This window comes from Solanum pennellii, chromosome 12, assembly GCF_001406875.1.
Source record: "Solanum pennellii chromosome 12, SPENNV200".
In the NCBI taxonomy this organism is placed as follows: domain Eukaryota; kingdom Viridiplantae; phylum Streptophyta; class Magnoliopsida; order Solanales; family Solanaceae; genus Solanum; species Solanum pennellii.
This window is the reverse complement of record NC_028648.1, coordinates 51,230,763-51,248,360: the sequence shown is the minus strand read 5'-3', so window position 1 is coordinate 51,248,360 and position 17,598 is coordinate 51,230,763. Positions and strand designations below refer to the sequence as shown.

The following is a 17,598-nucleotide window of genomic DNA, read 5'->3' as shown; positions in this document are numbered from 1 at the left end:
CTCAATTCAATTGAAATATTTTAATTTGAAAAAATATAAATCAATATTTTTTCATAATATTAGATACAGAAAATATGTTTATTAATTAATATATATTTAAAAGAGAATATATATCTTAAATATTTAATTTAATGTCATTTATAAAGTTTCTTATTTCTCTAGCATAAATTTTAAATAATTAATTTTTATTTCTGAAATTTATTATAATTTGTGATTGCGATTGTGCATCCAAAGAGAAAATGTGTAATTACACTGTCTCATCCAAATAGGCCGTGCGTAATTACAATGTAATCACACTGTGGCAATCAAACAAATTAGTGTAATTACTAGACAGTGTATTTACTAGGCTGGTTATTACTACCCTAGTAATTACACCAATTCCAATTAACAAGTGACTTCCAAACAGACCCTAAATGTTTGTATTAGTTGTCTATGTATAGAGGAATATATTATTAGTACCATAGACTTTTATGTATTAGTTATGCAAAGGGACTGAATAAATACATTAGCATGGTTAAAGACTCGAGTATAAGCATTTTGACATCTTCTTTATCATAATTGTGAAGGATATTTTTGTAAGTTAATATTGTGATAAAATGCATATTAGTTTTAATACATCAAACCAAATAATGCATAAAATAATCTATGAAAAATTAATGCAAATATTACTAATAAACTCGATTAAGAATTATTTATTATACACTATATCAAACAACTTCTAAGAGATTTTAACTAGTCATATGGAGAGGTAACTGCCAAATCTCTTTCATGGAAGATTACATTATTTATATATAATTACAATTATTTATCGTATAAATAGTAAAATTTCACTAAATTCATATATGATAAATTAATAATTATTTTAAAATAATATTTTCCTCTGAGTCCGACTTGGGACAATGGAAAAATCAATCATTCCAATAAAGTAATACAATAATATATTTTCAAAAGACCCTTTATAAATACATGGTCCCATTAGTATTATAAATTAATAATTCTTTAAATGTATAAATATATCTAAGACAATTTAGTGATATATGATTCTATTGTGTTCTATTTTTTAAAAGAAATTTAAATCTAGTTGAAGATTATTTCTAACTTTTCTTATTGAATCCAAAAGTTTCGGTGTTGTCTTTTCAAACTGCATAATAAAACTGTGAGTTCTAGATGCGACGAGTGTTCCTTACATGTAACTGGTTCCAAAGGTAAAAAAATTTATTACAATGAATCATACACATACATTATACTTTATGCATAGTAAAAAAATTGTAGAGTTTAACAAATATGATACATAATTTTGTATGGTACACATTTTGATGTATTCATTCTAATTTATGTATAATATATTTATTTTTCTTAATGTAAATTTCAATAAATATGGTACATAACTTAATAAGATATCATGATTTTGATGTAATCTAAATTGATCCTTATTGAATCTCAAAAAACTCTTTAAATCAATAAATATTAACTTATTGATTAAATTATACATCTACAAACTAATAATATTTCATGGTTCCACCTATATTAATTTACTGAAGTTTTATTGTATTGTAGATATTAAATTCCTTTCACCTTCTATATATTCATTTGTTCATATTTTGAGCTTTTTAATTAAAATGTTGACTCTATCAATGTACATATAAATGTGAACTTACGTATGACGTTCTAGGGCCGACCACACTGGTTCGTCAGTATGGAGCCTCTTTTAACTTTTAGGGAAGCAATATGTAATGACATGTTGGTCATTAGAGCCATTTGTCGTACCAATACAACCAACCCCTTTCTCTCTTCACCCTGCCCTAGGATTGGCAAATGATTGAGTTAGAGTATTTTGGATAAATTGAATATGGATTGAACCAAAATAGATTGGATTAATATGTGCCCTTATAAAATAAGGGTAAATATGGATGTGGTCAAATATGATTTGGGTTGAAGGAATATTAATAATAAAGCAACAACAAGATGTGTACCTTATATCTTAGCGAAAATAGTTGTTAATTTGATATTGAAACAAATTGCTCTAGATCTCTCTTTAAATCACAAAGAGACAAAGATTGTTCTCATTCACTAACTAAGTGTCTGAGATTGTGTCAACTTTATATTGGCAAAAGACCACTTCTTTATTTTCTGTATTTTTCGTTTTCTTTTCAACGTTCTCACATTTTTTTTTATTTTTCTGAAAGAATAAGGTCTCATTTTAATTAGGAAGAGTTGGAACACTTACAACTTGCTATTTGTTCCCCCTGCTTTTCAAAACCTGATCTTATCCCTTAAATAAAATGGATAGGGTCGGATAAGATCAGGTCGGGTCGGTCCACATGGGCGATCCATGACTTACCGAAAACTTACATAACCCACTTCGCACATGATGGACTAGAGCCAAGCCAATATGACATCAACTAGACATACAATTTATACGACAAATAGTTCGTGCGATCAGAGCTTATCTTTAAGGTTTTACAAGCCCTACATATTAATCCAATCACATGTGGAAAGAATTCACTACAATTTTAAGGACACTATTACCCACAATATTCCATACTTCAGTCACTACTTTAGTAGTTTCTTACCCACAATATTCCATACTTCAGTCACTACTTTAGTAGTTTCTTATTTAATCCATCATCCTCTTAAAGAGGTTAACTCAAGTTCACATTTAACTTTATTCACAAAATTATACTCAATACCAAAATAATAAATGCAAAAGTTGGCTTGTGTATACAATATTTTTTAATCACTCATTTCTACTTGAATCTATTTGTTCCATCTCAACTACTTTTCTAGACATGCACTACATTGTCGAGTCATTCATGGCTATAAGTAACAAGCTAAAGTAGCATCTACCAATCCCTTGGCCTAAAAAAAGTAATCTTTCTCGATAAAGTCGGTTGATTAGGGTAAAATTGTATCCCTTAGGAACCGTACATGTGCCTTTTGATGCATACGGTTCAAAAAAATTGTGAATCAATGTAGAGATTCCAGTCCTCTTTGTTTTTTTCTACAAGGGTTCTTTATTACTTCTAACGAAAGGTCTTTTCTTCGATTTGTCAATAAAGACGAGTTTTAACTCTTTTTTGATATTTTCTATTATAAAATTCGAAGTTATAAGAAAGGGTCATTAAACTTATCGAATTAACTTCTCATTGATGTATTCTTTCATCGAGATTTAATCCAAACCGCGATGGTATTTTCTTGTTCCTGAATGGGTCTGTTTCATCTTTTTAGGTTTATGCTCTACTCCGGGTAAAGATCCGCCCGATTTGGATTTGTACATATAGGACAAATGCTCCCATTACCGTTGATTGAAACTTCAAGAAAAAACAAAAGATCAAAGGATATTTCATTGAAAAGTCATTTTAACTTTTGGGGGTATCACACAATAAAGAAGCAGGGACCATTCTTTCACTAACCCATTGATCACTTAAATCATGTGGTATGAAACACGTGCTACTATGTCTCACCTTATACTGATGTATGTGTTTCATTCTTTCAATTATCTAACATCGTACGGACTTTGGTCTAAATACCTCCAAATATTTAACTCTAGTTTCTCTTTTCAGTGATCCTTAGACTCAATTTCTTAGACAAACACTATCTTGTTCATAAAGTAAGTCATAATATAGTGGCGTTACTTATCTCTTCACGTTGCTTGATGTAAGAGGTAATTTCTGGTGTGAGAAAGCAATCTCGCGACTTGTTCGAAATATTTTATTTCTTACAAAATATAACATGCACACTATACATGAACATTAATTCAATAGTATTGTATAGAAGATAAAATTATACTACCAATTATTTTACAGTACTGAAATATCATGAAGCCCTACGCAAGTCTAGAGCCTTAACATATTTTTCAAATAAATCTCTAGAGATGGCCTTTGTAAAAAGATCAACTATCATTTCATGTGTAGAAATGTTTAGTTATTTCCACTTGTCACTACGTCTATCACAAAATTATACTTCATATCAATGTGTTTGATTTTGTTGTGATACTTAGGATCCTTTGTGTATGTCATAGCAGCTTGACTATTACAATATAGAATAATGGAATCCTTAGAGTTCTCTGCAATACTCAAATGCTTAAAAAATCTCTTTAACCAAATAACTTCTTGTACTGCAAACGCACAAGCCACGAATTTAGATCCCATGGTTGAAAGAGTTGTGCAAGTTTATTTCTTACTTTTCCACGAAATAGCACCACCATTTAGTAAGAAAGCAGAATCGGATGTTGATTTCCTATTATTCCTATCACAAGCCCAATCAACATTTCTATAACCTTTAATGAATAAATCATATCTATGTAGCATAGTGAATCATATGCAGTTCCCTTAAGATATCGAAATATTCTTTTTGATGCTTTCCAATGATCTCTTTCAGGATTGGAGTAGCACTAGAATATGGAACTCGAGACATGTCTTCCTTTTCCTTTTCGATCTTTGGACACATTCCAAGGCTTAAGGTTTCACCCGTTACTACAGAAGTATCCATGGATTTGTAACTACTCTTTCCTTGTACCTATTTCACCATGGGGGGTTGGTTTACAGGTACAATCTACCTCTTTAACTTGATGGTACACCTATTGATCACTTATTATTTGGAAGGTTGCAATTTGTTGCTAGTTTCTACTCCTGCTAATAGTTTAAAATATTTGGTTCTTGAATGCTTCTACTTATGTGGATGGAGTCTTGTACACTACTATATATACTGATAATTCTCAAGACAATATTAGGAGTACCCATCTTATATGATATGTAACTAGATCGTCAAATTCATTCCCTCTATATCCAGCTGATTCTCAAGGACAAAAGTTATAAATCATATTTTAATAGACAAAGGAAATCCAGGTCTTTACTCCTTCTTTATGAAGAAAAAAGACCTTTTTATCATCTAGATTGACGTAAGGTGTGTAGCAGTGTAGAGTCCAACTAAGACTTCCATAAAAGGTTTATTCATTCGAAAGTGTTCCAATATTTTCTTTATGTAAGTTTCTTGAGATAAAATCAAATTCCTTGGTACGGTCTCCTTGGATCTTAACACTCAATATATAGTCTGCTTCACCCATATCTTTCATGTGAAATAATGTTGAAAGCCACGACTTGATAGTTTCACATACTCCAACGTATTTCCAACTAATAAAATATCATCAACGTAAAGAAAAAGAATTACAAGCTTTCATTGGAGTTTTTTTCACATAGATGCAAGCTTCTATATCGATCATGGTGAAATCAAATGACATCACCTCCATATGAAATCTCAGGTATCGCTATCTTAAAGATTGCTTTACACCATAAAGTGATCTTTTAATTTACACGCTTTCTTTTCTTGGCCTTTAACAATAGAACCTATTAGTTGTTCCATGTTAATTTTCTCGTTTAATTCTCCATTGAGAAAAGCAATCTTCACGTTCATATGATGTAGTTCTAGATCTAAACGTGCAACAATAGCTAAAAGTAATCGTATGGAGGTAAACTTCATAACTGAGGAAAATCCTCTTAGTTTATTCTAATTTCTTAAGTAAAAAACTTTTTTCCACCAATTGTGCTTTGTGTCTTTCTATTGATCCATCTGCTTTGCGTTTAACTTTGAAGTCCATTTATTCCCAATAGCTTTATGTTCCCTTAAAAGGTCAACTAGATCTAAACTTTGTTTGATTCTCATGGACTCTTCTTCTTTCATCAATTTGAACAATTCATCTCTTTTAGGGCTTGATAAGGTTGCATTCATAAAATTAGGTTGATCCTATTCTGTAAGAGATACCAAGAAAACATAATCATTAATCACATAAGATCATTTAGGTACTTCTTTTCTTGTACTCTTACGTAATTGAAGTTCAAATTCCTCTATAAGATTGTTGAATTCATAACTGCAGTTCGACCAAGAATCATTTCTTGATTTATTAAGTTATCAAGTACACCTGACAACATTACTTGATATTTTGAGCTCAATATTTCGTAGAGAGGCTCACCTCTATTTAATCCGTTTTGGGAAAATCATTTTCCAAAAATCAGACTTCCCGTGATACAATTTTAGTAATACTTCCATCATCTAATTCATCAATGAACACATACCCTTTGGAGTGTTCTGAGTATTTTATAAAATACATTATTTTTCTTTTGGACTTAATTTACCAAACTCACCAAAACAATCTTTAATATACACAGCACAACTCCAAGGTCATAGATCGTTCAAGTTTATTTTATGACCAGTTCATAAGAAGTTGAATATATTTATTTAGAGGGTATTTTATTCAATATGTAGGCCGCAGTTAATAATGCATCTCCCCAGATAGACAAATTTGCTTACGCTATCATTGACTTAGTCATAACTGTGACGCGCCATTTTTTGCAAAAATGGATTTTGGTGCACGATCTAACAACTCTTTTGGGCTTTGGGTGGAATGAAGAATCGTAACCTAATGAATTAGGCGTGTTAGGGAACCTATCTAACCTAAATAGTCTAACCTATCTAACCTAAATAGTCTAAATACATGTCAACTAACCAGAGATTGGGTTAGGTTCAAATTACCTCGAGGAGAAGGGGTTAAGCATCCCTTGAGGTCTACAAATGTGGGTTCCTGTTGTATCTCCTGCAATTTATGTAAGGGTTACAAGTAGCAATTAAGGTCACTTTATTTATTGGTTATTTAATTTAAACATGCTTGCTACGTGATAACTATCATTTAACAATTAAGGTTGCTTTAGTTATTCTAATTAATTAGTTAAACATGCAAAAATAGCTGATATAATAAATAATACCTATTGGATGTAAATAGGATCAATATAATTATGATCAGGGTGTTGAATCATGGAAGAAAAAGTGTCTAAGGCATCAACGAATTGATTTTGGATCGTTGGTGCATGCTTGAATTTTTGCTTGATGAACCTTTTCCACAACCTATGCACCCACTCCAAAAATGGAAACAACTTCTGATTTTTGGTTGCCCATTCGCCTCAAAATTGATGAATCAATAAGTCTGAATCTCTTATTATTAACATTTCTTGGACATCCAAGTCAATCGCCCGTCGCAGTCCTAATATTCAAGCTTCATATTCAGCCACATTGTTTGAGCAAAGAAACCTGAGTTTTGCTGATACCGGATATTGTTGCACAGTTGGTGAGATCAAAATAGCTCTGATGCGAGATATGTTCAAGTTCTTAGCTCAATCAAAGAACACGTTCCAGCCATCATATTCTTCATAGATGTCTTTGTAACACCTCATATCCAAAAAAGACCAGAAATTAGTTTTTTAGATTATTTCAGGTGCAATCTTTGGTCACTATATATGGCCCGTAGTCTGATCTACGACCCATACTGTGGGTCTGTGGTTCAGCATTGTAGCCCCTCCCAAATACAGCTCAGAGAAATCGGCTAAGTCTTGACCCACGGACAGACCTACGGTCCATAAGTCAAACCACGGTCTGTGGTCTAAGTCCGATGGATCAAGACTCCTATTACCCAGCCTCTGACATGAACTATTGATGACCAGCACGGACTGTAGTGAAGTAGCAGTTAGTTAGGGGGAATTATTGATTAGGTCAACTTCAAATGGGCATAACTCTTAGCATAAAATTAACTAGGTGGCCTATGACCCATGATCTGATAGATAATTGAATCCTCTTTCCAAGCCCACCGAGTTTGATAAAATCCAACCTCCGAGTAAAAGGTTATGCCCATTTTAGTGAAGTCCTATCGAGCAGATCAAACGACGGACCATCGATTCAGCCCAGGTTCTCGATTTCTACGACAACAATTATTCCAGGGGTCTTTTGTTTTTTCCAAGTTCGTTTAACCCCTAAGGTACGTCGTTTAAACCCTATATCATGAGATCTTAGTCATTTTAAACCTAAAAACATAGCTAAAACTTACCCAAGTAAAATCATTAATCAAAACTTGGAAAATCATAAGCAAGAGAGGAGAAAAGGTCAAGAAATCCAGTTCAAGAATGCAGCAAGGTTCCATCAGTTCCACCCTGAAATCTAAAGATATCTCCGTGGAATTCATCACTAAGTATGTGGAATTTCACTAGTGGGTTCCTTTCATCCATTAGGTCCCTAATTTAGTTAGTTTCTTGATTCCCATATCATGACTAGATTTAGGATTTCTTGAATGTTAGAATTATTGGGTTCTTAGCTATTAGAATGATCCAAATCAGATTACCATGTTATTATTTAGTTTCTCAGATGAATTTGAAACCCGAGTTATGTATGTCTTTAGTTCTTGAATTACACATGCTTGGTCAGATATTTCAGTTACTTCAGATATACATGCCTCAATTATTAATGCATCATTACCATATTAATTGTTGCATTCTCAGTTTGCATGTTTAATTTTGAACTATCCAGTATTTACAGAAATTCAATTATAATAGGTTAGTCACTTAATTCATTAGGAGTAACATAATACCGAGTTAGACTAGGGTTCAACGTACCCAAATAGTCCCAGAACTACTATGTAGGTTGTAAGTCCTCTTTGTGGCCATCAGTTTAATGATCACGCCAACATGCCTTTATACCTCTGGCAGGGTATATTGGGCCCTCTCGATGGGGCATATACATCAGCCTCCATATTTAGCTCATGTGGTTTTATTATTGATTATTAGTAGCTCCCACAGTTCAGTCAGACTCTACTGCATTGACCATATTTACAAATAAGTTAGTATTCAGTCTCAGCATGTTATAAATTTGGTCATTGCATCCAGTTAGCTCAACATTCGGTATATCATGTTCAGAATATTATACTTGCTTTTGTGCTTGTTCAGTTATGTATTATTTCAGTTTTAATCTATCCTACATGCTCAGTAACTTTCAAGTATTACCGCATACGTGCGCTACATCTTCTTATGATGTTGGTTTAGGTTCTCAGTATTCCGATAATGCTTAGATTGGTTCCTGATCTCCAGTTTAGCAAAATCAGTGGTGAGGTCTCATTCTCCGAGGACAATACTCATGAGTTTCTTTTCAGTATTTAATCCTTTAGTTTTAGTTTTTTCTAGACTTAGCTGGGGTCTGTCCCAACATTTCTTGTAAGTTAGAGGCTTATTTTAGACATAGTTAGTTTCATCTTAATATTCAGTTAATATTTTCTTCATATTAAACTCATCAGTTTCAAATATCTTAGTCATTGTATCTGGGTATTCCCTGTTACATCCGAGGAGCACCCCCTATAAATAACTAGTGTCATCGTCCTCAAAGAGGACTAAGACTAAACTCTTAACATTCGTCATTGCATTTCATAGGTTAAATTAGCGGAAAATTTAAAACTTTTTAACTATATCTACATTGAGGTTTACTTAGACCTCTCTCTTACACTTAGTATATAATTAGAGAGTATACATAAACTCCTCGTATAAGAAGCAATACATAGCTTCTACTTTTATTTCACATACATAATATAGCAGTATAGATTTATAAGAAGTCTAGAATACGTCTCATATTAAAACCATCTAAAATGAATACAACAATTGTGCTTAACCCAATAAAGAGCCTCATATAGGCTTATATAACAGACAATCTCAAATGAAAAGGAAAGAACTAGGAGCGTTTTAACTAGAACAACATCAATAGCTTAATAATGACATCATCCTCGGAAGGTGAGCAAGTAGTCTTCAAAGGCCTTCTAAAAGCTCCAAGGTCGGATTTTACATCTGTACTTAACATAAAATATGGGTTAGTACACACTTGTACTAAGTAAGAGTATATGCACACGCAATAATTGAAATCATTCTAAAGAGGACATTTGTTCAAAACCATGCTAAAGTATTTTGAAAATCCTCATGCACAAATCATGAACCCATATAGACGAACAATTTCATAATCCATAAGTCAAACCCATGTACAACACAAGACCAACCTCAACAAGTAATAGTCAAGTTAACATGTATAGAGTTCATAACTTCATCCCATAAAAAAGACCCTTACTCGTAATCCATCCTTTAGCCTACAAGTACAATGACCTAGCAAAGCCCCATAACCTTACTCAATCAAGTAAATCAAACAAAGGATCACAAGTAATGTCTAACTCTGCATAACATAGCACCAATAGTAGTCATCATCATATTTATTAATATCGACCAATAGCATGTTCATAAATGAAACTAACATCATATATGATCATTAACATGTAAAGTCAACATATGCCTAACATTCACTTTATAGGATCATAAGAACATAAGAAAAACCTCCTAAGGCTTCCCTCAAGGCAAACTAGTGCAAGGCATAGGTAGAGTCCCATACCCCTACTTAGGCTAAATCAAACCTCTTAAGTCACCCTAGTTAGTGTTTACTTTATTACTTCATTTTACTAATTAAGTGTATAATGTTGGTTAATTTATGTTAATTTATGCAATTTCATATAGATCATGTCCTTTCCTCAATTTCCTCAAATCTTGGATCTTGCTTATAAATTGATGGGAATTGGAGAATGTATTGATTGATAGGTTTGTTTTATCTATTTTATATCATTCATGGACTGCCTAGGGTAATGTATATCAACATTATTCACTCTAAATCTTGTCGCGCGCGATAGTCTGCCTGCCCATGTTGGAGTCCTCCTCAAGGACCCTTAGGATGGTCCTTGGGGAGTCATATAAAAAATTTAGACCCTCTATAATACATTCTTCATATTTAAAGTCTTTTTACTAGTTTTTGACTTTATATAACCCTCCCAAATCTTCACCAAACATAGGGACGCCAACTAGTTTGATTAGCTAGTTTTCGGACGTCATGGACGTATCTTAACGCCTTGACTCTAAAACTTCCTAAATGGTTTATTAACATTATTTTAGGCTTAGAAACAGTGTTTTAAAGTTTATTTCATCATATGAGGCTCTATCTTAGGTCATGGACTTTCGGAGTGTTACATTCCCATCTTTTCTTTTCAATTATGATTTAGCTTCCGTATCAGTTTATTATCTTTAGTATGTTTATGATCATGCCAATAGGGTTAGATAGGATTCACTTGTGGTGTTAGGTCCCATGTCCGCGTCTCAAGGATAGCTCGGGGCGTGAGAGTCTTCCCCCACGAAAGCTACTTCCTCATGCGGGAAGTAAGTCTTTAATAATTTATAATCATCATCTTCAAGGTTTTCAACCATATGATCTGCTAGTGTTTGTGCCTTCACAACTTTTTGTGTAACATACACTATGTCAAACTCGCTCAATAGTATCTGCAATTTAGCCAGCTTACCTGTAGGCATGGGCTATTGAAAGATATACCTTTAGAGGATCCATCCTTGAAATTAGATAAGTAGTAATCAAGGAAAGGTAGTGTCGCACCATCTGGGAAACCCAAGTTAGATCACAACAAGTACGCTCCAGTAGAGTGTATGGAGCGTTATATGATGTAAATTTCTTGCTTATTTAATAATTGCCTGCTTCTTCTTTCCCGTTTCATTATGTTGTCCCAAAATGCAGATGAAAGCATTATCCGATACCGATATGTATAACAACAATGACCTACCAGATTCAGGTGGAACCAACATAGGAGGATTGGACAAATAATTTTTGATCTTGTAAAATGTTTGTCGATATTCATTTCTCTATTTCATCACAATATCATTCTTCAACAATTTGAAAATAGGCTCACAAATGACAATATATGGGCTATGAAATGACTAATCTCGTTAAGTTATCCCAAAAAACTCATTGTCTCCTTCTTACTCTTCGGTGGAGGAAGATCACAAATGACTTTGATTTTTGATGGATCGAATTTTATACCTCGATGATTGACAGTGAAACCTAGAAACTTTACAGCGGGAAAACCGAAGATAGATTTTGTAGGATTAAGCTTAAGATTATACTTGTGTAGTCTGCCAAAGAAGGTTCGCAAATCATCCAGATGATTCGACCTTTCTTTGACTTGATGATGACGTCAACAACATAAACTTTAATTCCCTTATGGATCATGTCATGAAACAAAGTAGTCATTGCCCTCATGGATGTAGCCTCAACATTCTTTAACCCAAAAGGCACTACCTTGTAGTTGTAGACACCCTATGGTGTGATGAAGGCAGTTTTTTTTCCAGCATCGTCCTTGTGTATCTCAATTTGATGATAATCAGTGAAGCAATCCACGAATGATTGGATTTCATACTTAGCATAGTTGTCAATCAGTATGTGTATGTTAAACCATAAAAACTCTGACATTTCCATTTATCTTAGGCACTTGAAAGACATTTTCAAGCCATGTTGGGTACTCTATCACTTCAAGGTATCCAACATATAATTGATTTGATATTTTTTTTTTGATTTTCAGACTCAACTCAGGCTTGTTTTTTCTAAGTTTCTGCTTCACAGAAGGACAAGTTACATCAGTGGCCAATCGATGAGCTACAATTGAAGTGCTTAGCGTATCATGTTTGCATTGGACTAGGCAAAAATATCCTTATTTTCCATGATACACTCGATATACTCTTTGTTGTCATCTTCCGCCATATGGATGCTTACTCGAGTCTCTTGTGTTGCCATTAAATTTCCCAGATTTACCACCTTTGTTTCCACTAAGTTCGGATTGGGTTTACCCTCAAATTCCTCAACTTTTCTGATTAATTCTTTGAGGACTTCACTTTATTGGATCTCTTCTAAGTCATTAATGTTAAGTTGTACAGTCTAATTATATGTCATAGTCTTAAATTCAACATTTTTATAACAGATTTTGCTGGAAGAGAGAATAACACACAAATAAATATGAGATACTAAATAGATGGAAAAAGAAAATTTCTGACTAAAAACCCAAAAGTTTCATAATACTGCATTTAAAAACAATAACGAAGAACTAAAATTTAAATTCTTTAGTGCAAAGTTCTTAAAACATGATAGAAAAACTTCTTCCAATGCTACCCAGATGCCCGACGAGGTCTGGATAGAGTTGAGGTCTAGTTGTTGAAAATGATATTTGCTTTCTTACTTTTGCTAAGGTCCCGTTCTCCTCCTCTTCAAAGAACAAACTATAGAGACAAGGGTAAAATGGTTGACAACAATGGCACCAACAAAAGGGAAGAAACTTTTAAGGGAGGGCAACTTCCAAGTGATCTTGTCCTAAGACTTGAACATAAGATTTTAGAGTTGGAAGAATAAGTAGCTCACATGCGCGACTTGGTCAAGCTATTGATTTCTCTCGAAACCTGGTTTGGTTAAAATATAGACAATCCTTCTCACACTAACCAAACAACAATTCCAAACAATCGTACAACCAATATATTCCGACCTGAACCCACACATCCAAACATCTTGCCACCACCTCAAGCTTAAAATACCCAAATCCCATTTTACCACTACCATCAACAAACTAACCCAACCATTCCAAATGCGAACCCTTCTTATACTCTTGAAAATAACAACCACAATCCCATATATGTGAAAACCCTTCCGGTGACCTATAACTACTATGAATAAGAGTCCTCTCAAAATGACATTCTGATAAAGAAAACCCTGATTGAGAGATTAGGGTACTTGACCAACAGGGTGAAACATCTTGAAGGAATCAAGAGGATGGGAGGACTGAGCTACAAGGATTTGTGCATGCACCCCAACATAGAACTACCCGAAGAATACAAGTTTCAAAAGTTTGAGATGTTCAATGGCATTGGAGATCTCAAATCCCACCTTCATATGTAATGTCACAAACTTGTAGGGGTGGGAAATGTATTGTGCTAAGTACATGGGGTTTCCCCATCAGCGGTCGTCATTCCATCGCGCGCTATTTTTCTTCTTCAGAAAAATGAGTTTTGGTGCACGACTTAACAACTCTTTTGGGGTTTGGGTGGATTGAAAAGTCGACACCTAAAAAATTAAGGTGTGTTAGGGCACCTATCTAACCTAACTAGCCTAGCTAGAAGTCAACAAACCAGAGGTAAGAGTTCAAATTACCTTGAAGGGAAGGTGCTAAGCATCCTTCTAAGTCCAAAAATGTGGATCCCTAATGTATCTCATGCAATTTATGTGGGGTTACAAGTAGCAATTAAGGTCACTTCATTTATTGTTATTTAATTTAAACATGTTTTCTAGGTGATATCTATCATTAAATATTTAACATTACTTAATTATTTTAATTAATTAGTTTAACATGCAAAACTAGGTGATATAATAAATAACAAACAAATACTAAACAACTAATAAAGAGATAAGCAAAGAGACAGAAATTGCAGAATAATATGGGCGAATCAATTTTTATTATTATTAAACTACCCCAAAAAATTATAATTATAAAAAACACACAGAAGGAAAAAGGAAAGGGAGACTCCAAAACCCACAGACTTTACAGATCAACACACGAGTTTATTATTCGTCGACTTAATATTCGAAAAGACAAAACCAACGTTTGTCATTTTAAGCATGCGTCGATTTTCATCATCTTCGTATAACTACCCATACCCGTCTTCCACATGCATAACGTCCTAAAAGGTTCCTAGTGTCCCCACTCAGTATCGAAGAGGCATTGGACTTCTGCTAGGGAGGGATTAGACTAAAGTAATATATAGGCTCCTAATTGGACCCACTAGACACCAAGCAAAAACAAATAGGACGAGCATTTACCACATAGATCTCAAGTTGGCCTCTAGATTTTAATCATTACCATGCTAGCAAACACATATAATTAGTGAAAGGTAATATATTCAAATATGTACATAAACATATTTGACAATACTTAAAATAACAATTAAAATGGACAGAAAATTACAACGTATAGTAGTTCTTTTTTAGACAGATTTTGAATGGCCATAAAATTATTACAAAGAGCAGATTTTAGTCATCACTGATTTTTAAATAACAGAAATATTATTAAAAAAAAGTTTATCGTTGCAGTAATTAATTTTAAGTAGACTTGTATCAGGATAACAAATAATAGGTGAAGAAAATGAGTAATTAATTTTTATTTCAAGTAAGATGTCATGAAACAGTGGCAGAAAAATACATAAAAGCGACTCAGTTATTTAACATGCTAGCAATTAATTGATTTATTTGAAGTGGCCGCAACACATATATCCTCTTCCCCATTTAGGCGTTCTCCAAGTTATTTCATATAGAGTTTTAGAGTTTACTACAAGATTGTTACAAAACCAAATAGAGAGAACGATGAATACAAAATTGAAATATGAACTTAAAACAATTGGTCCCGCTCTGGAAATCCATCCCCTGGCGACTCTTTAAATATAATTCAAAGTTTTCCAAATCCTGCTAATCGAAAGAAGCAATGCACTACGAGTAATACCAAACAATAATAATAACATCCATTTACACTAATATAGGATAATACATACATATATTTATTTTGGGCAACTTATTACACAATTAAAGTCACATATATAGAATCATGCTTATAGAAAAGGAGAAGAAAACTAACTCGGATACTTTCTTTATTTTTCAAAATCCATTTTTTGTTTTATACCTAACAACAAGTAAATAATGATGGAAAAATTAAATATATGTATGAAAGATATTAACAAGTTAACCAATTAAAGAATAATCAGCAATGAAGACAAATTGATTCCACACTATTCGACCCAAACACAACAAATACTTCTAAAAAGTTCACCGGAAATTATTTTCAAGCAGAGAATAATATGTTTTCTTTTAGTATTTCGATTATGGGAGCAAATATCAAGATGAATAAATAATGAAGGGAGGAACCCTTTTTATAGACTTTGAAAGACGAGCCAATAAAGGAAAAAGAATTGAAGGGAATCAATTAATATTTTTCTTATTTTAAAAAGACCAAATCACATTTATTAATTTACTTTTACCAAATATATGACCAACTCAATAAGAAAAGGAAATAATTAAGAGTTACAATAATAAAGTAAGAACCGGTCAGCATGAATAAGGAAAGCAATAGTCACGCAAGTCAAATAATCACTTATTGCTAGATTACCATAAATAAACAAGTAAGAAACTGTCAAGACAAATATTTAAGGAAATCTAAAGCAATCCACCAATTAATAATATGAAAAAGAGTTTTACGGTGATAGAAATAATTTATTAAATAAAAATCTTACCATATGGATAGTAAATAAAGCACGTTAAATCGATAGTCTAATATCTCGGCTTAATTAAAGGACCTTGAACGCATAATTAACAAGGTATAGCAGATAATGGAATAATTTAAAATTTCTAATAGCCAAATATGAGGAAAGAGATGACCAGTATAATTCACATACATAGGCGACAAATCAGCAATGTAAAATATCAAGGAAAAACCAATAATTATTTTAGAAAGAAGAAATTAATCAAAGAAAATCATACACTAGACTTTATTATATAAATAACAAGAATGTGCAATCCATATGTTAGAGCACAGACTCATTACAACCAGTATACTATAATAAACTTCACAAATTACAGCCAGATCATGATAGAAGTGATGAACAAAACCTTGAATAGAGAATCGCAGCCCAAACATGTTTTCACAAGAAAACTAAAATCATTATATATTAATCACAGAAACTGCCATTAAAATAAGAGGATATGTGAAATTCAACTTAAACATACCCACTTAAATGAAAATCACCAAAGAATTGAAAATGCAGGCTTTCGAATTAATCGAAAACTTATCTAGATGTATTTGTTGAACATTTGTCTTCATGACTGGGATTTTAAGCTTGAACAACCTCGTCGTTGTTGTTGCGTCGCTGGTCGAAGCTATCGTTCCCATGGAGTTTCGCTGGTGATTGGCCACAACTGCTGTTGGTGGTGGCTCGCGACTACTTGCCAAAGTGTTGTTGCTTTGCTGGAGCTCTTCGCCGGTCGCAACTGATATTGGTTTCGCGCTCTCGCCGATGGCTCGCGTCGTCAGAATTGCTTGTTGTTTCACCAGTAGATGACTATTGCTTTCTCGCGGGAGAGAGTAGATGAGAGGGAAGGGGCGTTAACTAGTGGTCCTCCACCTCCTGCTTCTAACCGGAACTAGAAAGGATGCAGAGGAGAGGGTTGCAGCGCTTTTGGAGAGATGATGGAGAATGAGAGTGAAAATAGGGTTGAGTTCTTTTTGGATTAAAATAGGATAGAGTTAGAAGAACCGATCATGTCCGTTGATTTTATAAGAGATGAAGGGCTAGGATTCGATCATGATTTAATTTAAGGATGGATAGATGGGATGAGAGTTGGAGTGGATTTGGAATGACCAAAATTGCAATAAAATTGGTTAGATTGAAATGAAAGGATGACTATAATTAAAAGACAATAATGAATAGGTTGTAATTGAAATGAATTAAAATAAAATACTCTACAATTTAAGTGACTTTGTGCAAATTTGAAGAAATATTGTTCAATTAAATGCTACAAATGTTAAAATATTTTTTATATATTAAATATCACTTTAATTTCAAAATATTTTTGAGTAAAATAATTATTTGTAGTTTAACTATAATTTATTTAATAATAATAAAAAACCTTAATAATATATAATTTTAGACAAAATCGATTAGAAATTTGGACTTGAGATATGTTTTTAAAATGCATATTTAATCGAATAACAAGGGTTAAAGGTCGATCAAAATTGGACGTAAACAACTGCTTCTTGGTTTCTTGAGAACAACGGTGAATTGTCGAGTAATCAATGTTGACTTAGTAGTCGATTTTGTCCAACCGACGAGAGATGTC

The 17,598-nt window shown here is 33.1% G+C and overlaps 1 long non-coding RNA gene across 1 annotated transcript; it reads right to left on the bottom strand.

Moving 5' to 3' along the window:
* Positions 1-9,407: 9,407 nt before the first annotated feature.
* On the bottom strand, positions 9,408-16,973 carry LOC114075198. The gene is made up of 2 exons (XR_003575623.1): positions 16,489-16,973; positions 9,408-9,647 (listed from the first exon to the last, which is right to left on the bottom strand). It is a non-coding gene; the product is annotated as an uncharacterized LOC114075198 (long non-coding RNA).
* Positions 16,974-17,598: the final 625 nt, after the last annotated feature.